A 24138-nucleotide genomic window follows, 5' to 3' on the forward strand; every position below is an offset into this window, starting at 1 on the left:
CAGGCTAAAGAGTCCCAGGGCTCTCAGCCTGTCATCGTAGGGTCTGCTTCCCTGACCTCTGATCATGCGCGTGGCTCTTCTCTGGACTCTCTCAAGCTTCTCCACATCCTTTTTGAATTGTGGAGCCCAAAACTGGACACAGTACTCCAGCTGCGGCCTCACTAAGGCCGAGTACAGGGGGAGAATGACGTCCCGGGATTTGCTTGAGAAGCATCTATGGATGCAAGCCAGCGTTTTGGTCGCTTTACTAGCCGCCGCATCGCATTGCAGGCTCATGTTCATCTTGTGGTCAGTGATGACCCCCAAGTCTCTTTCTTCCATAGTGCTAGCCAACATAGCACTGCCGAGCCTATAAGGATGCTGCGGGTTTTTTTTCCCAAGGTGGAGAACCTTGCATTTATCGGCGTTGAACACCATCAGATTCTCGTCCGCCCACTTGCTGAGCCTGTCCAGGTCAGCCTGGATAACCTGCCTGTCTTCTGGTGTGGATGCTTTTCCCCAAAGTTTGGTGTCATCGGCGAACTTGGCCAGTCCGCTTCTGACTCCCGTGTCCACATCGTTAATGAAGATGTTGAACAGTATGGGTCCAAGGACAGAGCCTTGGGGGACCCCACTGGTCACAGGACACCACGATGAGTGACTTCCATCAATTACTACCCTCTGGGTCTGACCACGGAGCCAATTTTCTAGCCAGTGGATCATGGAGGACCCAAGGCAACAATTGGCCAGTTTCTCCAAGAGGCGATCATGGGACACCAGATCGAAGGCTTTTTTGAAGTCAAGATATAGGACATCAATCTCTTCTCCCTTGTCCAGGTGATAGGTCACCTGGTCATAGAAGGAAATGAGATTGGTCAAGCAAGACCTACCCGCAACAAACCCGTGCTGGCTATCCCTTAAGATGTTGGCGTCGGCCAGTCCATTAAGGATGGCCTCTTTAATAAACTTTTCTAAGATCTTCCCCGGGATAGATGTCAGGCTGATGGGCCTATAGTTAGCCGGATCCACTTTTCTCCCTTTCTTGAAGATAGGCACCACATTGGCCTTCTTCCAGTCTTCGGGCACTACACCAGAGCGCCAAGAGTTTTCAAAGATCCATGCTAGAGGCTGGGCTATGATGCTCGCCAGCTCCTTGAGTACCCTGGGGTGAAGATTGTCAGGGTCGACTGACTGACTTACTGACTGATTCTTAACTCTTTTGGGAGCACCGACTTGTCTCTATGTGTCACTGTACAAATAATCTGGAAGGAGCAGTTCCATTCATTGCTTCTTCCCTGTCCAGAGTTGGGAGCACTTTTTATATGGTCTGATGTCCCCTCATTTTCTGTTTTTATGGTGCTGGTCAGTGTTTCCATCTTCCACAATCTGTCTTTGTTTCTCTCTGTTCCCTAGTGACATAATGAAGGGAGGGCAACCAGGGCACCAGCCCCAGGGATTGACCATGGAAAGATGTAAAAATAGCAACAGCTGTTTCCCTGGACTTGCCACTGCACTGATGCTACCCCATGTGCCACCTCCACTGCCATTCATGGTGCTCAAGCATCCAGGTATGCCTCTGCTATTCCCTACCTATCTGGCTGACTCTGTGGAGTTCAGGGGTTTTTAATGAAATTATTTAACTTCTTTCTGTTCAACCAGTATTCCAGGACAAGTTCCAAAAAATATAAAACAAAACACTCTACCTCTTTCTGGAAAGCCATTCCACATGCATAGACACATCAACAGCATCACACTAATCTTATAAGAATAATAACCATCCTCTGCAGTCACTCAGCTGGACCCATGGCTCAGCTTCTCAGAGGCAGCAGAAAGGTGGAGAGTGTGATCTTGCAAGCTGTATCTCCCTTTCTTTCAGTGCATGATTGGGTGGTCTCTTAGGATGGCTGATTGGAAAACCTCGTACAATCCAAGCCAACCCAATTAAGTAATCTAAACAGTGTTTATCCAGCCATATGAGGGCCATTTTTGGCACTTGCCCACAGTTTGCATTCCAGTGCTGGGTGCAGTTTAGCATGCACCTCACCAGGCAGATATATAGCACCCAGGTAAGTCCGAAACTTGTAACAGTGCAGAGGATAGTTATTATTCTTGAAAGATCACGGTAATGCTGTTGATTGTGTTTGTGCATGTGGATGGGCCTTTCATGGGGATGGAAAAATGTGGGCCTTCCAAGTTTTTGCCCTATAGCTTTGTGGTTAGTGCACTCAGATCCTTGGCTCCCAGAGAGGGTTTAGTTTTAGAGTCTACTACTCCCACATCCCACCCTGGTTGAACCACCAAGCCATAGATTAATATTTACCCACAGCCCTTTCCATCCCTCCTCCTTTACCGCCGCCTCCCCCCAACCTTAAAAGCTGACATCTTAGGTAGCCAAGAGAAGGTTATATAGAGAGTCAAGTGGAATAAAGCAAGCTGCCTTGGAAGGGAAGGGGCAGAAACTTTCCCATTGCTCTCCATCCATGAATATTAAAGTAAGGTTCAAGTTCCCCGCCCCCAGGAGGAAGGGGGACTTGAGCCTGCATGTTGTGTTTACATGAGTGCCCTAATCGCTGCTGGACCAAAACCCGAGGGGGCTGTCCTATTCCCAGAAGGTGTGCAGGGGGATTCGGCCTTGCTCTCTGGCAAAAATAGAATCTGAAACTGCGAATGCCAAAAGTGGCAGTTCTGCAGCTGGGTACAGTGAAATAGGATGGTGTCATAAGTGTTTCTAACTATGAAACATCCTTGCCAGATTAGGGAAGAATCATCCCCGTTTTAGAAAGTGGGGAGCAAGATCGATTAAATACCATACCTGTCTAAAGCTATTTGACTAAACTCTGGGGCACACAGATCTTAGCGCTGTATCCAAGCCTATATCATTAGCCCAGTTCCTCGTCAGCTGAGCTGCTGAATCAGTCAGTGGAAGTTGAGGATTTTTTGTTTTTTTTATCATGCTTTTACACAGCTATATTAATGCAGCAGTGTGAATTTACATTTCTAATGCCGAAGAAAAACATCTGCAGTAGGTGTATTTTAATTCCATGGAATCCACAAAACCTTTAGGCTACCAGAGAGTTTTGAGGTATTTATAACATAGTATTGATGTTGTTGAAGTACTTCACCTCCACTGTTCTCTGCCTTGAGACATTTTGTTTTTTCAGAGGGAAGTGAATACAAGTTCAAGGTCATGGGAGAACATGTCCCTGGCTTATCAACTTCAACTCCTACTCCTTCAGCTTCAGTTAAGAGCTGTTTCCTGCTCTCAAAGTTTTTTTTTTTCCTTAGATAAAATGGCAGGAGAAAAGTGGGCATCTTGAGGGTTTTAGCTTTTATTGTTTATTTGAAACTTCTCTCCTCCTTGCAAGAAAAAGAGGCAAGCAAGAAAAAACAACTGTAATTTGCCCACAAAAAATTAGCTGGGACCTAATGTCTCATGCTGCAAGAAAGGTGAGTTTTAAGTATTTGCCCTTTTCTTCTACTCTACCATGGTTTGGTGCCTGCAGGATTACTAATAACGCTCCTGTCTGGGTCTTGATCTCAGCATGCTGATTGCACAAATAGTTCTGCTTCTCAGTATAGCAAAAGAATATCATTGAGTCTGTTCCATAACCATGCCACAATAATTGTTATAGAATTTACTATAATTTGTTTATAATAACGTATTGTATTAGAATTACAGGAGCTCCCACAGAGCTGAACTGAGATGGAGGCTCTCTTGTGCTAGGCAGTGTGCAAATTCACAGTAAATGCCCTTAAGAGCTAAGGTCAAAATTATTCTTCACTGCTAAAATGTCTAAGTGGCAGCTATGTAGTTATTAGGGGCATAATTCAATTTCCCAATGTATAAGGCAAACGTGCCTTGTCAGGGCTCCAGACCTGAACAGACCTGATAGCTCTGCAGACAACTTCACCTCCCTATTAAAAAGCATAAGGCTCCTCCTCCTTCAATAGCCTATTGGTTAAAGGACTCGGAGACCTGGATTGCAGGTCCCCCTCAGCGTTAGGGGGTGAAACACACTTCTCCTGTCTTCTATCAGAGCACCTTGTCCCCCAAGCTATGTAGCAAATATGGCTGAGAGCATCTGCCACTCCACATCTCTTGAAGTTGGTGCGCTGGGCAGCCAAGGTGGAGGAATGGCACCATAAGGACAGCAAGCAAGAATAAACCTCATTCTGTGACCTGAGGAGATGGGACATGCCTAGGAAAGACGAAAGCCCTACATTCTTGCCATTTCTCCCCATTGTTAGTGCATCTTACTCAACAAGTCTTTAACATCAAATGCATTGTGCACACTGATATACAGCTGGAGTTACCTCACTGTAAGTCGCTGCATTATTCTGCATTGATGAAACTGGGCTGTAGTGAAAACAAAAGGATCAGCCCCTGGTATGCCCCTTCCACCCTTCTGTGTAAGGTGGGTATATGGTGAGCCGGTGTCTGGAGAAGTGCAATTTGAAAACAGATTTGACAGTAGAGACAGTCAGACAGTGTCCACTATGTCAGACAGGATAATGTCAGAGGGCTGGAGAATGCTGAGTATTGTATACGTATGGGCTTTCTTTTTCAGGAAAGATAGAAAGATACGTTGAGGAATGCTTCTGCCAGATCACAAGGGTGGAGCACCATATGAGGATGCCTGTTTTCTTTTTCCCAATTATTCTTTATGCGGTTGGGTTTTTTTCAGTGACCAATGCTAAATCCACAAACAGTACTGGAAGAAGTACTTGCTCCCAGGCAAGACAATACTTACTTCCTGGGGCCACAGTCACTCTCCATCTAACTTATTCTCTTTCTAGCCCCCATAATAGCCTATCCCTTGATCGCTTAGTGGTCTAGCTTCAACAGGAGGTTCCCCATAAATCCAGCTTTGGCTATATGGTAGTGATTGGGCTATTGTCCTGATACCAGCATTCAATGCTTCAGTAGCAAGTAGGATGAGAATCTGGGTCACTCATGTTCTGGGCAAGGGTTTTTATCCACTAGATTATAAGGTAAAAGGTAAAGAGAGACATGTTAAAAAATTACTACTTATGTTTTTTCACTGACTACAGTTTTGGGGTCTTACATGACATTTATGTGCATAACTGAACTGCAGCAAAAGAACCAAAGAACCACCTTACAACATCAGACCAAAGTCTCCTGTTCATTTTGCATTGCACAAATGACATAGTATTGTGGGGCAGAGAACAGGCTTTTCTACATGTGCTCCACCTGCTTGAAACAGGGGGGCTGGGATAGGTAATCAGATGGCACTATTTGGAAAACCTTCTGTTTGTAGTCCTCATTTCAGTTCTTCATGTACATTAGGCCTGTTGCTAGACACAACCCAGAATCCTATAACAGGAAGAAGGAGTGTGCACCTTTGTTTGGAGGAAGGAAAATAAAACATGGAGAACTGTTAGCAGCATAATGGAAAGCACAAGAATGAAAAACCTGGAGCCAAATCTGGAGGTACCAAAAGTCTGTCCACTAAAAAGAATGATTGAGCCCTACACTTTTGCTGGGCTAAACAGAATGCATCTACATTGCATTTAGTCCAGACACTATTTGTGCAGTGTCTCCTCATTTGAAGAACAGAAGAGCTACACATCGACCCTGGACCTAAAAACCCACCCTGGGGTTTCATATTAGTGCCTGGTTGCATTAATATGTAAAATGCAGAGGTTAAGTCAGAGACATGTTAGAGGTGGAGCAAAATGTAGCCTTTACTGCCTATGTGAAAAAGACAAAGAACGAACAGAGGAGAGGAGAGAAGAGTCATAGACAATACAACTGATTTGCCCAAGATCACACCCAGCCACTCCAGAGTTTAGTATTCTACACACTGGGCTTTGCTACCTTTCCAATAATAGTGTCTGAAACTCATTATCTCCCGTGTACGTTTGCAGCTGGAATCTTAAGAATATGAAATTATAAACGAGGAAGTGACAGAAGAAGAAAAAGAAGAATAATCGTTGTGAAAGGTGCTTTGTCACACCAAGTTCCCTCATGAACAAAGCCCTTTTCTGATCATTAAAATAAAATTCTGTCTTTTTAATGAAACAGCTGTATAAATCCAGACTTTATTTCCTGTAAGAAAGCATTCAATATTTAAAGTTATACCAGACAAAGCAATAGTGGATATGCTTGCAGGGATACCCATATACTGCCTTCACTGGTCAACGTTAAAAAAGGCAGTGATATTATATCCATAGTTTTGTATACAGACAACATTGGAAGTGCAAAGCAGTGGTCTAGCTACTTACAGGCACATGTGAGTACAAGACCTGTGGTGTTACAAGTTAATGCCTGAATGAAAAACCCAGTTAGTCCATGTAGAAAAAGGATGCTTTTATTCATGCAGACAATGCTGACATCAATGGGGCTATGTGAGAAAAGCTGAAATGCCATCACTTGCTCTGCAAATTTGCACTTTGGCCCTGCTACTAAGTAGAGATAGAAAAACTCAGGTACTGGATTGAGACTACTTACAAAAGTTGCCCGAGATTACTTCTTCATCTTTAATATCTATTCTACTGTGAAGCAAAGTGAGTCCATCTAAAGAAACATTTTCTCTCTTTGAAGGTACTTAGACAGATCCTTTTCCTAACCGTAAAACCAAGAATAAAGAACCACAGAAGAGCAAAACAAGAACAGCCACCCACCAATCCCAATGGGAAAAGTTGTTTCTTTATTATTCCGCCTCACAAATTGTAGGAGACAAATTCATGTTAAGCAATGCGGTCCATACTTCAAAGTGAATTAGGTAGTTTGTGGGAGGGCAAGGAATCAAGAACTTGTCATTTCCATTTCTCTTACTGTGTAGTTAAATTCAAAGTTACAGCCTTAGAGAAAGCTGCATCTCTGGGAAAGAGATCTGTGCTGATTAAGGAAGTGGCCTTTTCAGGTACATTTAAGAAAAGGTTTGCTGTTAAAAGACTTCCAGTTGCTCTCATTCTCCCATGTGCAGATTATCCAAATACCTTCCCACTCTGTTATTATTAATAACATATTCATTAGATAGTCTCAAAGTAATTACAACTGGAAGGTGAATTTGGGATATATCAGTATCATTCCCCCACCAGTGAAAAGCAGGAACAGATAGCATAGCCTTCAGCAAAAGCTACATACACAGACAAACTTGCCACATTTCAACAAAGTTTCTTTACTCTGAAGTCCTCTGTGGCAAAATTATTGCTACTGGCACTGCAGGAAAACAAGGTTGTTAACACACCTGTGGTCTTTGCTGTGCACAAATGACCTATAGGTTCTCCTCTGCCAGATGATCTTCTGCCCTGCCTCCCCAACTCTCTTGTCAAAATGTGTGCTATCTGCCAAGCCATGTGGAAACGACGAGTCTTGACTTTCAGTGACTTTAGCAGTGCAAGTACATAATGGGTCAGCATGGGTATCCCTTGCTCCTTTTCATCATTCAGCAACTAGTCCATCATTTTATGAGTGAGGTTTACTTGGATATCCTTAATGTGGTACTTAAATCATCAAAACTTTCCCTTGTAAGGAATCGTTAATGTTTAAGGAGCCTTATTGCTACAGTGGTGCAACAACAGGTCTATCTGTGTCTCAAATGGGGCAACCATCACATAGCTGTGCACATGCACATCTTGCTTTCATTCATGAAGGCACTGTCTGATATGCAAATTGGAATTCCAGTTATGCTGACTGCAGATAAGATTAAGATGCAACATTCAGTTCCAGATGCAAAATCTAAAAAGCTGCAATGTGTGGAGGAACTCAGAACAAGCTAGCAGTTTAAGCTCATCTCCATCAGACACCACTCATTTGTTTCTGCAAGCAGTTTTCATGCTACCAAGGATACCCGCCATCTTGTAAAACTCACTTAATGCTAGGGTGCCTGGGTGTTGTAGCCCAGACACCCTTGGCCTCGTAGCAGGCTGCAGGTCTCAGGGGCTGCAGCCCAGCTCCAGGTGGAAAGAAAGTGATTTCAAGCCCGCCTAGGAGGACTGGGCCAGCTGATGAGGATAATACGCTGGCCCAGAGGAAGTTAAAAGCCTCCAGGGAAGAGAGCTGAGGGGGAGAGAGGGAAGACTGCGAGGCTAGAGGCTGCAGCAGTGAGCCAGGGTGCTCTCTCTGGGTTTGGGAAAAGACCACAGGGTTTTGTTTAATTCTTTATTTGTACCTAATGTTTGCAGATTTGTGGTTTATGTTGTATTATGTTATGGGCAAGTTCACTCAGGGAAATAAAAGACTGTGTGGTGCAAACAGACAACCCATTCTATGCCTGTACTGTTCTTTCCTCAGAAAACAATGATGTATCTGATTTAGACCAGATACCAGTCATGATACACATATAAAGCCACCTTCTAGAGCTCTAGCAGAGTTCAGCTCAAGCTCTGTAACAAAAAACTTAGAGTCCTTGTAAAAGAAGCCACACACTTATTCATGCCTCAAGTTAGTGCTGCAGATTGTAAGATGTAGGGCATGCATTAACGTCTTTCAGACACAACAGGGCCACTGTCATTCAATTCTTGTTTCCAGTGTATACAGTTGCTTATCTACATGACAGTGGCAAAATGTACTGCTCCCTCTTTGGCTTCTTGTAAAGTCCTAGTAACTGTGACTTGTATAGCCAGATGTAGTTGCAGGGTTCCCTTCATGAGTATCCATCATGTCTCTCAGATGTCTAGGGCTCAGAGATCTGAAAAAAAAAAAAATTAAATCCCAGGAGAATCTGAGACAAGACCTCACAGACCTGTTCTTCTTCATCAGTAATGCCGGGCTTTGTCTACATTACAAAAATACGTTGGATTAGGAAATTTGTTGAAGAACCTAGAGCAGAACCAACCCAAGAAACAAAGGAGGTTAATATTGAAATCTTATGTCATGCTGTCACACCGGGAAGTGAGTGACTGGGCTCGGGCACACTCAGAGATCAAGGCACCAACCAAGGTCATGATAGGTGATCAGAACCAGGAGGCAAACTGGGCCAGGGGGGCAGGAGGTCAACCAGAAAGTCAAGTCCAATAGCATGCTGAGTTAAGGGTGCTGGAGGAATAGACAGACTGAGATTACCAATGAGCTGCTTCTGGAAGCTGAGAGATCAATCCACGAGCAGAGTCTAGGAGTGTGCCAAAGGGAGAAGTCATGGGTCAGGTGCCCAGACACTTGCTATGTCTGTTCAGGGGTCTATATGTGGAAAAGAGAAAAGCAGCTGGCCCAGCCAGCCACTCCAGTGACAGGGAGAGGATGGAGGTTTAGGACTCATTGGAGGCCTTAGGCCAGCCTTGATCAGACTGGAGGATCAGATATAGCATGGGAGGCCGAGCTGCACAGCCTTACTGGACCAGACTGAGGCCCCAGGTTCAAAGCTGGGGCCTGATACATGCAAGCAGTGAGGTTTTGAAAATGGTAATGAACTCACAGGTAACCTCAGAGAACCTGACTATTATTATTATTATTATTATTATTTGACATTTATACTTCAATAGTGCCTAGAGCCAACCAGGCTTGGCCCCCTGTGGTGCTAGGCAGAGTACAAACATATAGCAAATGACAGTCTCTGCTCGAAAGAGCTTAGGTGCTCTTATCACACTCCGCATGGAATCTGGCAATGTGACTTATTTGTGGTTTGTGATGTTAATTGTTTAGTATAGGATTACGTGTGTTTCGAGTACCCTGAATGCTGACATGCTGAGACAATTTATGAATTATTTCTCAGTGGAACAGTAGGGAAGAGGGAAATTTTTTAGGTTTTACTTTTGTTTTAAATCTTTGAGCATTATTTTTTCTTGTCTTTATTTTTAGAAGTATTCACCCAATACATCTAAAAAAGATGAGGGATGGGATGTAGAAAGAAGAATTAAACCTACCTACTGGGAAAGAAGTTACAAAAAGCAGGATTAAAGCAATCTACTGGAGAAAGAGCCCGGCTGCGAGTTAAAAAAATCAACAGCTGCGAGTTAAAGCCAGGCAAATTAAAATTAAATGAAAGACACCATTTTTTAACAGTGATGGTGATTAACCATTAGAACAAACTATGAAGGGTGGTAGATTTTATGTATCTTGTTATTTCCACATTAAGACAAACTATCTTCCTGGAAAAATATGCTTTCGAATTTGCTTTACTCTGGAAGTTATTGGGCTTAGCCTCAGCTATTGGGACAAAACCCTAGGATTGTTCTCCTCTTCCTCTAGCACCCTTTGTCATGAGTTTATGACTGGCTATATTTCCTTAGATATCCAGAATGAGAACATTTACCTAGCTATATACATGCCTAGCCAATACATATCTGAGTGCACCTGCTTAGTCTATAGACACTCACTTGTGTGTCTACAGTACAGGTGTAACCGAATCATGACCTGTGTGTAAGTGCTACAAGTGCCACTTAGGCAGCTAGAAAACTGCCATGTAGGTACAGACAGGCAAATGCAATGCTGTCCTAAGTCCCATTAATGTCTGATGGACCACGTTTCTCATTTTTATCCTTATCTTTGGCTTTCTCCAAGATAGGACTGATTATTATATCTAGACATCGATTCACAAGCTGCAGCAGCAGCTGCAGGAGTCATCAGAGGCATTTTCACATGTGGTCCTGATGTGGCACCGGGCGCTTTTCGTTAGCGAGCTGTGTTAATTAAAAGTGCCTGGCGCTGTGTCAGGAGTACACATGTCAGTGGTGCAGCATGCCTCCATGCTGAGAAAATGGTGGCGGTGCACTTTGAACCATTTTCAAAGTATTTTGAAACCATTTTCGAAACCAAATACCAAGTATTTTTAAAATTTTGAAACCAAATACCAAGTATTTTTAAAACCATTTTCGTATTGCTACCATTTTCTCAGTGCAAAGGCGCACTGCGCCGCTGATACACGTGATGCATGAGGCTGCCAGAGCACATCAATTTATGTGCTCCAGCAGACTAGATGAATTGAGCCAGTTCCGACAGGCTGGAAATCCAGCACATCAGAGCAGGCTTCTGGCTTGTGCGTAACTGTTCCCAAATACTTCCTGCACCATGTGAAAAAATCCTGTTTCATCAGTTCCTCCTGCAGTTGTGGCTGTGAATTTCTGTTTCCCACCAATAGCAGTAGGAACAGCATCTCTGCATACACTAGAACCTGGAATACTTGCGGTATTATTAATGTGCTCACTCCCTCCTCCCCAGCCAAGATGAGACTTTGCCAAGTAGCCAGGAGAATACATACTCCTGCAACAAACAGCTGTCCTGGGCTGCAGTTTGCTGTGACTTTTATTTCTCCAGTCAGCTGCACAGGACAGCTAATGAACTCCAGCTGAGAGGAGGAGCAGCGCCCTTTAAAGTAAAAGCTGTAGGAAACAGCTGAGTGGCTTGTTCTTAGTTCAGTGACCCACTGCAAATGAAGCAAGTTATGAACCATCTGGATACAGCTTATCTAGGCCCTACTGTATTATGCAGCTGTGCAGCCACACACATGACTGTATGACGCTACTGCTTTGTCGCTAAAGGGGTGGGGGGACAATTTAGACAACCGAGAGGAGATGTACGGGAAACAAAGAAGGTAGTAACATGGGAGGAGGATGAACAGTGAAGTGAAGGGAGAAGGCTGAGATTCACAGGAAGATGTGGTTCACCGCAGGATCGCAAGCAGAACGTAGGATAGGATTCCACTCCAGATGCTACTGCGTCTGTGTGCCAGGTGCTTCCCCGACTGGGGACTTCCTAACTCACAAAGCAGCAAAGCAAAGCTTAAAAGATTCAGGTGAAAGTTGCCCCCTTGCAATTTTCCATGCCAGGTGATGCGTCATCCCTCCTCCCTCACATTTAACCGGCCAGGCAGGTTATCAAATGATGGCACTGTCAGTTCACAGAGCTCAGTGTCTAAAGTGTGTAGCTTTGCAGCATGACAAATGTAGGGGTAGTGTATGGATTTATTTATCATCTTTCTGCATCTAGCACCAGCTGGGGCCTGCCTCTTTCTCACCATCACAGTATTCAGTTCTTCTTCAACAGCCAAAGCAATGCTTTTGCTTGGCTACTGAAAAGTAAGAGCTATTTTCTGGAGGTAGATTTACCATTCCTGTTTTTCTTCCCACTGCTCTTGTCTTGCTACTAGTATGGCTACTTTATTAACTATCCTGGACCTGTGCTTTCTTGCATCAGAAGGAGTTGCTGCATTATACCCAAGAGGTGCCATAATAGGCGAGGATGATCACAGGCATCACAAGAGTATTGAAGTGAAGAAACCCCTCCAGTCATGACAATACAAATATCAGGAGTCTTGGGTAAAAGTTGGATATACTTATATTGCTTGGTAGCAGCTTTATTAAGACTGCAGTGTAATACTTGCTGTAACAGAAGAGAAAGAAATGATATATTCTCTTATTTGCCCACTTGGGGCACCCACATGTCCACAAATAGGGCTAGCAATGGAATACAGGCATAGCTGGTATGAATGCAACAAGGTGACTACTACACATGATAACACAGGGTTCAGCTGTGCCCGTCACTGTGCTGGTCCACAGCCTAAATACAGGGCCACGTCCTTTACATGTCTGTTGATCACTCCATGCTCATCTGGGGGATCCAGCTGCTTCAAGGGAATGGAGAGGAAGCAGCTGCTGTGCTGCACTAAATGCAGAGCCCACAGCAGTACCTGGCTTTGCACGGGCCATTGAAGAAGAAGAGAAACCTTCCTCCCGAACTCCTCCTTGACATAGTGGTTAGGTGCCACCTGGCTCATAGCAGTTACTACCAATAGCGCTCTTCCAAGGATGGATTTTCCCTGCTTTGCCTGTTACTTTCTAATTATATTTGCTTTCCTTCCCATTTTTAGCAAAATAATTTGTTTCCCCTTTGATTCTAGACAGCAGCTTGACATATATATTTGTCCTCAGCTATGCAAAAGTTATTTCCCTTTTCCCCCTTTTCCTAAGCCAAAGCCTGAAAAAAATACATTTCTTTCTGTGATTGGCAGAAGTGATTTCTCCCCTTGAAGATTTTAAACTGTACACAGCTGCCTGCAAAATATTTTTCCCCTTTGCTTTCCAATGGGAATTTTTTTTTTCTTCTGTTTTGGGCTTTTAAGCTACAGCTCTAAAAATTGTGTGGATGTTTTCATCCAAAATCCCATAGTTTCTAGCCTATTTGTGATCTCATTTTAATCTCCTCTTGCCTCACTACAGCAGATCATCACACAGTTGTGCAACATGGCTATTTCTGCAGGTGCAAAACACGCAAACGATACATTTTAACAGGACTTAAATACCTGAGGAAAAAGCCAATGCTTTTCTGAATATGCCCCAATCGATATTTAGGGTCATCCTCAAACAGCCTGAGCCATGTGAGCTGCCTTCCCATGCAAAATAAGCCATTTTAAATGCTTCTTATTTTTTAAGTGGAATCCTTCTACCAAGTATTCTGCGGAGAACTTATGTCTCCTTCCAGACAGTAAAAAGAGGAAGAGGGGTGCTTAAGTCAGACGTCAGGAAGAGGATATTGTCAGATTGCTGCTGGAAAATTTCCTGTGTTCAAAGGCTGTGGCATATAGGTAAAGTGCAGGAAGGAGAGGGTTAGGGCACAAACAACACTGAGGGATTACCTCATACCCAGAAGTTCAGCAGAGCCTCCAGGCTTGGACTGGATTTCCACTGCAGTACAGCTTAGGGATTTCCAGTATACATGATCAATGGCTATGGGCTTTAAAGTGATATTAAAGGCAACACTGAGTTCATCTACATGTGTGCTTAAATGCACATTAGACTATTTTAATGTGCATTACAGTGTCACAAAAATTAAAAACTGTGCTCTTTAGTTAATGTTAATTAAAATAGGCTATGTGCATTTTCCTCACAATGGAGGTACTAGATTTAATACGCATTAACTAAAGTGCATTAATGCACATGTAGACACACCCACTAAATATCACTGGGAATATCTACACATGCAATTAATGTGACTGAATAAACTCCAGTGTAATTTGTGCTGGAGTGAACTAATCCAGGCGTCACTGTCTATATGTGCATTTAATTACACTAATTTACTCTGCCATCAAATAGTACTTGTGTCTGATAGGACTTCAAGTGTCTTAAAGCATAGTAAATTAATCTACTCTGGCCTAATAATGGTGCACGTGTAGACGATAATGCTTTATCATGGAGCAAATTAATCTACTCCATAGTAGAACACACATGTAGATGCGCCCAATGTGGATATATCCTTTGTAAGTGCAGAATCTCTGCTTATATAGAAGTCAAGATTCACTTGTAAGGAACATAAAGGATATTCTCTAGGTCAGCTGCTAGACAGACAGATCTTGTGGCTTTCTCTGGCCCTGACTCCCACAGTAATTAACACAAACTACCACCCCAGAGATTCCCCAGAAATACTGACCTGAATCAGCTGCTCTACATGTGTTTTAATATGGGGAACCCCCAATAAGCAACCAAGAACCTTCCCTAGTTCACAAGACTAGGAGGCTTGAACACTTTGAAAAGACATTTAAAAATCGGCACATATTTTTTTTGCATGAGTGCAATTACTTAGTTAAACAAACTGCCAACAGAAGTGATGGAGTCTCCATAACTTGCTGTCTCAGGAGCAACACAGGATGCCTTTTGTAGCCATACACATATGATTAGAGGTAACTGGCCTGTGTTATTCAGTAGGTCAGACTCAGTGATCCTAATAGTCCCTTGTGGTCATAAATCTATTCTTCAATGAATCAGGGAAAACCGGTTTGCTATTCTTTTTTTATTTTAACACTATCAATATTTAATTCTGATTCTCTTTCTATAGAAGGCAAAGACTGATCAAAAAGGGAAGACAGTTTAAGGGGAAAGGAGAAGGAATGAAACTCAACGGGGTTTTGCACTTGAGTTCCTGCTTTACTGTTAAATTTTTCAGCAAGCACTTTAGGAGCAGCTCACAGAGGTTGAGAGAGTTTTCTGTAATTCTCTTCTGGTGCTTTCTGCAGAAAGACTTTATTTAGATAGAAAATAAAAGGAAAGGGCACTTCAGAAATGCATTCCCACAGTCGTACATATTAAACCCCATACTTGCAGCCCTTGCTCTGACTCCAAGGGAACACCTGCCTGAATACAAGAGAAAGATGTATCAATAGCAGCCGAATCATGATCTTATTCAGGTCAGTGACAGTACTCCTACTGACTGTAGTGAGGCGAGAGCTTGGACGCCTCTCACTCTGAAAAGAATTCCACTCTGCTTCCACTTGAGCCAGTTGTAAGAGGGAAAAGTCAAATGAAAAAGATTTTAAAAAGCAAGAAAGACCTAATAGCAATATCAATGAAAGCATAATTAGAGCAAATAGGTGTGATATATATTATTCAAAGCTGGGAAGTGTTGTCTTCATAAGTTTAGAGATTCACATTCTATCAAAAAAGATCCAAAGCCTTTTAAAGAACAGAAATGTTTAGTTCTCCTTGCTCTCCAGAACTGTGGGGTTAGCAGGCAAGCCCTCAGCTGATGATAATTTGTACATAGCCTTCAAATCCTTCAAATATTTTAACAGAAAATATTTATTAAGGTAACTAAACCCTCTAAAGGGGTCTATTAAAAAAAACAAATAAAGTATCAAGGGTCAGACTGGTAGTGAATCAAACTGAATGACACCAGGAGTCCATTTGACTGAGAGAACATTAAATATAGCAGTATTTTCTTAATAACCTAAAAGTACTATTTTTAGTACGCCAAAAAGTAACCTGATATTTCAAAACACACCATTAATTGTATTCAGTGTTGGAGTTGTGTGCTTGATTTTGAAAGTGAAGCTCTTATCTAGGGACCTACCTGTGGCAATATACTTTCTATGAGTAGCCAACCCATGGCCACAGAGTAGCCACGATGTCTCATGGTGGCCATATGGCCCCTGTCTGGCTCAGGCTCAGTTGTAGTTCCCTTCTGACCACTCGTCCGCCATGCCTTGCTCTTACTGAGGGTTATAAAAGAGAGGCTTCCTCTGGGTTCTGCATGAGTCTGAGCCTGTGTCAATCACCACTGGGCCTCTCTGGGGTCCCTTCCATCACAGTCCTGCACCCCCAAGCTAGCAGGCCCTCTCAGCCTGTCTGTACCTCTGCTGGGCATGTGTTGCCTTAAGGACTCCATGCATGGCTCCACACCTCCCCTACCCCACACCCCAAGCCTCGTAGGTGTCTCTTTCTGTGACAATATTTATATATACACTCAGCCCCCACTTGGGCCTTCAGACCCCCCTGGTCCCCAACACAGTCCCTTCCTGGACTCTCAGACCCCCTGTCCTGCATATGACTCCTTTTCTGGACTCCCAGACCCCCAGTCTGGCACTCTGCCCCTTATCCAGACTCCTGGACCCCCAGTCTAGCATACCACCCTTTTTCTGGGCTCCCAGACCCCTGATCCTGCACACCACCCCTTCTCTGGGATCAAGGACACTCTGTAGGTTCAAAATAAAGCAAAGGTCACCTGCCTGAGAAACCCTGACTTCCCCTGCCCAGATAATTCCTCCAACGTTTTCCTGTATATAGAGCACCCCCAGCTACTCACTGTCACCCTTTTTCAGCTGCCATGCTTCAGGCAATATGGTCTTCTACCCCACTCTTCCTCTTCCCTCCTCCCCCCCTGTTTGGTGCAGAATATTTTGACCATAGGTATAAGTTTCTGCTTGTATGAAAATTATTGACATGCAGCTCAGAGGGTCTACAGGCAGACCACGCAGGCAGCCCAGCAGCAGCCCAGGAAGGCAGGCTCTGCAGAAGAAAAATAAAAGCCTGATCTCTTTTTTTGTCCCCCAGAGCCTGCCTGCCTGCCTGAGCTACATGGGGGCCCGGTGCTTACCTCTGTGACTGTGGTGCCCCCAGGGACTGCCCGAGTTAGGTGCCTGCAGGCAGGTACCGCCGGGCAGGGGGCACCACTGCCACGGAGGGAAGCACCAGCTCCCCTCCCCTCACAAAGCTCAGGGACTGCTCTGCCTGCCGGCAGCTCATTCTCCCCTCCCTACATCTGGAGAGGCAGGTAAGAATGGGTCTCCGACACAGGTGTACACAACATGAGGGTTTACTTCACCCTAAATTGAAGTGGTGTTTTTAAAAAAACACCGCTTCAATTTAGGGCAAAGTAAACCCCCATGTCATCTACAAATGACCTATATGACTAAATCTGTCCTACTGCACCTGCTCAGAAGTGACTCAGTAATATTTCAGTGGTATCTAACTTCATTTATGCCCATTTGCAACAACATGGATACACAAAAAATACCACATGGTGCCCCTGAACCACAAATAGCAAGTGTTTGACACTGGATTATAACAACAGTGGTATCTATCTTTTTATCCAGTAGCAAAGTCATCTGCCCATGACAAGAGAGACCCAGGAGACTCAGTTTCTAGCCCTTCCTCTCTTCTTTAAAGCACCTTAATCTCCCACATGATAGGATGCCTGATCCACCTATCAGACAGAACAGAGAACACCTTCTGGTTGAAGCAAGGCTACCAATCAAGTAAAATAAAAGGCGCCTTTGGGACAGAAGGTAAACCACCAACAGGGATCCTGAGTCTGCCTGAGGGACAGGGACCTTGCTTTGGAAGGGGGGAAGTGACCCCTTACTCCAGTGTTCATTGTGCATATTGCATGATAAGGTCATTTAAAAATCCTGCATAAGTAGCACTAGGGACAGAGAATGGGGATCTTCACATGATGCTTCACCTATTGGAAATTCCTTCCCACCTAGACTCGATATTCAGACTCAGAGATGTAACTGGATGCTTGAGCACCCTGGGTGGCAGAAATGCAGTGGCTGCTGCTGTTATTTTTGTACCTCTGCCCTGGGTTGGGCCCTGGGGCTGGTACCCTGATTGTGCCCCACTACACTATTTGAAAAGCCTTCATGTGACAGAGCTCATTACAATATTCCTTAATGCAGGAAAGTCTTCTTGGAAGATGTGACCCAAAATCTCTAACAGGAAGGAACTCATGCTTCTGTTAGAGAGATAAAAAGAAACATGGTGAATTGGCAGCAGCAGATCTCAAGAGGTCTTTAACTTTTTTTCAGAAAAACAGAGCCCACATGTGTACACTACTAAGCATTCTCCAGCCCTCTGTCTTTAGCCCACCCCATCTTGTGAGACACAAATTTATTTTCTCCAGCAATGGATCAAAGCGGGTGCAGTGGTGTGGCTGCGCCCTGCTTTTCTGGATTGGATCACACGCCAGGAGCCTCTAGGAACTTTTTAAAAGTCTCTAAAGCATGTAAAAATCCTCCTTCTTCCCCTTCCTTAAGGCACATCTCCTTTCCTTCCTTTCCCTCTCCTACTCCCTGCTCAGAGGCATGCCCCTCCCTTTCTCCCATCTTCCACTGCTGCTACTGCTTTCCCCACTATCCTGGGTCCAGGAAAGCTCCTGTGCAGGGGTGGGCTCAACTGGGAACGGTGACAGCAGCAGACGCAATGGGAAGTGGAGGTTCTCCTTGTCTGGCCCTGCTCCTGGAGGGACTGAGCAGGGTGGTGGAAACCTCCCCACACCCATCTCCACCGCTGTCTCTGTCCCAGCTGAGCCAGGTACCTCCTAGCCAGGCTGGAGATGGCTTTGAAGTTTCCTCCACCCCAGGACAGCTGAGAAAGCTCCAGGCACAGTCTGCCCACATTCAAGGCAGGAGGGAAGTGGACTGGGAGGGCACCTCCGCAGCGCAGGTGGCCCCTCCCGCACTCCCCTTTGCCAAATCCTGGATCTCCCCCTGATCCCTTCCCCTGTCAAATCTGTTCCGAAATCACACTTTCCCTGTGACACCTCTTGCTGCACAAGCAGCTTATGGAGGAGGGTGAAGAGCAGACAAAGGTATCAGTCTGAAGTCAGGGAAGCACAGGTGGCATCTTAGAGACTACTGGTTCAGAAGGGAATGAGCTTTTATAGGCAACAACTTACTTCATCAGATGCTATCCATCTGGGTGGAGTGGGCATACATACTCTATTTGTTTCAATTTGCCAGCAGCTATGTGTTAGAAGTCTATGGGTAAAATGGAATTGAGCCCTTCCTTAAATAAAATGCAGAACACATCACACAGGGAATAGCACAAAACTTGGCAACACTGGCATTGACAGACACCACAGGTGCTTATGAAATTAGAGCTACAGTTCCTCAGTGGTGAGGGCCTTAACTGTCATCCTTGTAGCAGGGCTAATCAGCAGCCCCATCATTTGCTAGTGCTAATTGTTGTGAGGCATGTTTGGAATCTAATAGTCCTCTTGTGACTACTTATTTCCTTGCCTAGAAAAGTTTTAGCTATCTTGTCATTGTCATTTTATCGGTTACTGCAGCATAGTTTTAAAGTTTGCGAATAAATAGCAAATAACGCTTGTGTTAGCTCTACTGACAATCTGCTCAAAGGACAAAACTAAGAACCCTTTCATCTTTGGGCTACCATACCCAGGAACCGGACAATGAGATTCTCGTTATGTCTATAAAAAGGATCAAGCTGCCTTTTGACCTGCTTAAAAGCTAAATGTCAAAGGTTCTTCCCCTGCAATTTACAAGACGGAACGGTCTGGATGGAACTGTAGGGCTTTCAATCACAGGGGGATTTCTACAGCAAATGGAAATTAGTATAATTCCAGTGACTGGCACTATGCCAATTTACACCCACTGAGAATGTGGCCTGTTGTTTTGACCCTCTAACCTTGAACAATCACTTTTGAACAGCTGCAGCTACGTGTTAACTCTAAGGAAAGATATCAATGGGTGTTACAATATCGTTTTAGACCAGCTCCGAGTGAAGACACCTTGCCTTCTTTTTTTCTAACCCTGGATAGCGATGTGCATTGTTTTCACTGGGTTATATTTTAGATACTCAAGAGGATTAGAAAGTCTCAGACACATCCTTAACTTTAGTCTTTCAGATACAATAGTTGAAGCAGTGTTTCCAAAAGAGTTTATCATTGTTCCACTCTGCTGGTTGTTGTCATGCAAAAGAAAAGGAGTGAGAGACTTGCTTGCTGCAGCTAAAGCTTCCACACTTTGTTATTCAGATGGGGATTTCTCATGCAGGCAGCAATTAACTGTGTCCCTCCGGAAACCAAACATGCTAGAGTAATTCTGGCATGGTATGTGCTATCTTTGGTTTAGCAGCCAATAACCAAGCAGAGCCAGGCAACAGCCTTGAGTCTCCACAGCAACGTGATCTAACAACCCAAAAAGCTGGCTCAGTCAGACTCTCTGAATCAGTGATTTTGCAAGTCACTCTTTAGAAAGATGTTATTTATACTATCCACAGGTACATAAAACTTCAATTGAGTATTGGTCAAATGGCATAATTACACAGTTGCTCTGATTGAGAACCTTAAATTAAGTGCTAAACTGCCTGCCTAAATCCCAGTACTGCTGAGGAGACCTTTATAAGAACCTATGAGAGTTAGATGGCCTTGAGCACCAAATTCCCTCAAGTCCCTTTGAAATTCCTAGTCCTAACCAAAATCAATAAAGTGGTTTGATTTCTAGAGGAGTTGACCACTTGCAACATCTGTTAACTTGAATGGATATTATGCTCACTTACAGATCTGAACTTGACCCTATACCCTAAGGTCATTCACCGAATTAGTGTGTCCCAAGAGGTTTGTAATCTGCCGTATAACAGCAAAATGAATCTTCAGCTTTAAGATTTAGTCTGGATATCTGTTGATTTTGGTGAGAGAAACAATTTGCATCAGGGAAGTGTTAACAACCAGCATGCAGATAAATAATGTATGTCAACATGGGGATTTTCAGAGCAGATCACACCAATGCTTCATTTCTTTGTCACAGGCTGTGGCCAATACCTGATGTTTTTGGGGTGGGAGGGAGGGTTAAAAACCCTCTATAATAAGGATTGCTAATTATGTAAAACAGAAAAAGTAAGGAATCCTTCTCCACCTCCCAATGAGATTTCTGAAGCATAGTGTCTGACTATTTTATATAATTATTAGCTGGCACTGAGTCATAACTGCTTGGCAAATACTTTTAATTCTCATTTCAAAAGGAATGTAACTTTTTTTACAGCCGCTTACAGTGTATTTTTAAATGATTGTGCATGTTTATTAGGAAAATCCAAAGATTTTTTAGCATTGAGCGAGAGACAGAATAATACATGCCAGCTTTAGCAAATTATGACATTTATCATCATGAGTGAGGATGTTAGTTACAGAAACACTGTAGCCACTCCTGAGTTATTGACTTTCTCTTCTCTCATTAGATCAACGCTCCCAAAAGACACAGAAATCGAAATAGCGTAAATATAGAGCCAGATAATGTCTATGCTCGTATGAAGAGCATCAGAGGCAGAAGAGAGTGTAAAAGAGTTTACCTTTCCATTTAGAGAGGCCAGCCAAGGTGTGGCTAGTATCGTGGGTCAAAAATATTCCAACAGAAATCATCTCGAAAGGAAAATGACACCTTCAAAACCCAGGCGTTCTCAGGGGAGCACATCAGTTCTGGCAAATTTTAACTTCAACAGGATTAAAAATGAATGCTTCTATCAGACAGAAATACATTTTTTTTGTTTTGTTTTTCTTTTTGTTTCAAACTTGATTTGGGTTTCTGTTTGCTTACATACAAAACACTTTACAAGACAACACAGGAATTTTGCATGCCAATGACATGCCAGTGGCCCCCTCCAGAAAAGATCTTCAGCTGTTGGTAGACCATTTTTTCAGCCTCTGGGGTCAGGTTTTGAACTAATGATTATTCAGAGGTAAACTGAGATTCAGTTCCAACCTTAGCACCCCTTTTCTGTTCAATGGTAAAACTGAATATTTGGTAATCCATGAGTTCTCTCATCTTAGATTCATAGAGTCATAGATGCTAGGGTTGGAAGGGACCTCAATAGATCGAGTCTGACCCCCTGCATAGGCAGGAGAGTGTGCTGGGTCAGATGACCCCAGCCAGATGCCTATCTAACCTCCTCTTGAAGACCCCCAGGGTAGGGGAGAGCACCACCTCCCTTGGGAGCCAATTCCAGATTTTGGCCACTCTAACTGTGAAGAAGTTCTTCCTAATGTCCAGTCTAAATCTGCTCTCTGCTAGCTTGTGGCCATTATTTCTTGTAACCCCCAGGGGCGACTTGGTGAGTAGAGCCTCACCAATTCCCTTCTGTGCCCCCGTGATGAACTTATAGGCAGCCACAAGGTCACCTCTCAACCTTCTCTTGTGGAGGCTGAAGAGGTCCAGGTGCCCTAGTCGCTCCTCATAGGACTTGGCCTGCAAGCCCTTAACCATACGAGTGGCCCTTCTCTGGACTCTCTCCAGGTTATCCACATCCCTCTTGAAGTGTGGCGCCCAAAACTGCATGCAGTATTCCAACTGTGGTCTGACCGGCGCCCGATAGAGGGCAAGTATCACCTCCTTGGACCTATTTGTCATGCATCTGCTGATGCACGATAGAGTGCCATTAGCTTTTCTGATGACTTCGTCACACTGACGACTCATGTTCATCTTAGAGTCCACTAGGACTCCGAGATCCCTTTCTGCTTCCGTGCTACTGAGCAGGTCATTTCCTAGGCAGTAGGTGTGCTGGACATTTTTCCTCCCTAGGTACAGCACTTTGCATTTCTCCTTCTTAAATTGCATTCTATTGTTTTCTGCCCATTTGTCCAACCTGTCCAGGTCTGCTTGTAGTTGTTCCCTGCCCTCCAGCATGTCCACTTCTCCCCACAGTTTCATATCATCCACAAACTTGGACAGACTACACTTCACTCCTTCATCCAAGTCACTGATGAAGACTTTGAAGAGTATCGGTCCAAGGACCAAGCCCTGTAGGACCCCACTGCCCACATCCTTCCAGGTCGATACTTCCAGATCTTGGAAGTGTGTTAAACGATTGTACCAGAGTTGATGGGGAAGTTGTCCTTTGTTTCCAGAAAGCTGGTGTGGCCTTTGGCACACTTCTTTTTTTTCTTATTGTTCAGTCTTCAGCATCAAAGGGGACAGTCCTTCACACTACCAGGTAGGACACACAAAATTACTTTATCTTCTGGTGCTTCAGATGAGTACTTGAATGCTCTAGTCCTCACTAGACCTGTGTAGTTTAGCTGGTCCACTGCTGTCCTGTCCTGTGAGAGTTGCTGCCAGTTATGGGAGTCAATGCTGCATAATCTGAGTGGAACCTTAATATGTTCATGAGGTCTATCTCTGTTTTCTTCACCAGAAGCCTGCTCATTGTGGAGAGGTTTCTTTGGTAAGTCATCCAACATCCTCAACACATGGCAACACTATCAGAATTGCACTTAAATGGTCATCATGATACAATCTCTGCTCACAGCAGAATTTATGGTTTGGGATGTGGTGCCGCCAACTCTCTTGCACATGTTTTTGGAGAGAGTCTAGGCAGATAAAGATCCAAAAGGTGGAGTCTATCTCATGTAATGATGCATGGAGGTCAGGACAACAGCCTTGTCCATTTTCAATCTCGTCTGCAATTTAACATCTGTCTGGCTCTGAAGCTGGTGTCCTTGTCTTCTAAATGCTTAACTAGCTTTTGAAAATCTGTTTGAAATCTTGTTATTGATCATGGTACCATGTCTTTTGATAGAGCTGAATTTGAGAGTGAATCAGAGTTCCTGTCCAGTCGGGGAATTACATCTGGTAATGTATGATGACCAGTTCATAAAGCAAACATGTATTTGGAAAGCAGTCCATCATGGTGTGGTGTGAAGGTCATTCTAGGACATGGTATGGGTGTCCTGCTGTGAACAAGCAACTAAAACACAAATATCAGCAAATGAAAATTCATCTTCAAGTTCATCAGAGGTTTTAGTCTTCCCTTGAAGTCACTTTAAATTAACCAGGCCTTCATCAGTTCAAAGCTACATCTTGATTCAACTTCCCAAAATGTATCTACCAAAATAACAGCAACCATAAGGCTGAACAAGATACATGCAAGAATCCATCCTTGTTTAACACCGTTTATTATAGGAAAAGGTGTGAACATATCTTTGCCATCATGGCATTATGAAATTGCTTCAGCAGTTTAAATGGGTCAGGACACCCAAGTTAGAGGCAAGCTCCCACAAGCCTTCTCTGCTCATAGAATCAAACACTTTATGAAAGTCAACAGGAACACAATGGAGAGCTTTCTTTTACTTCTAGCATTTCTCTTTCAAGTGACTTCCCATGACAATTCATATCTATTGAGGCATTCCTTTCATAGATTTCATAGATTTCATAGACATTAGGGCTGGAAGGGACCTCGGAAGATCATCGAGTCCAG

Source organism: Alligator sinensis, unplaced genomic scaffold (assembly GCF_000455745.1).
Source record: "Alligator sinensis unplaced genomic scaffold, ASM45574v1 scaffold780_1, whole genome shotgun sequence".
Lineage (NCBI taxonomy): Eukaryota > Metazoa > Chordata > Crocodylia > Alligatoridae > Alligator > Alligator sinensis.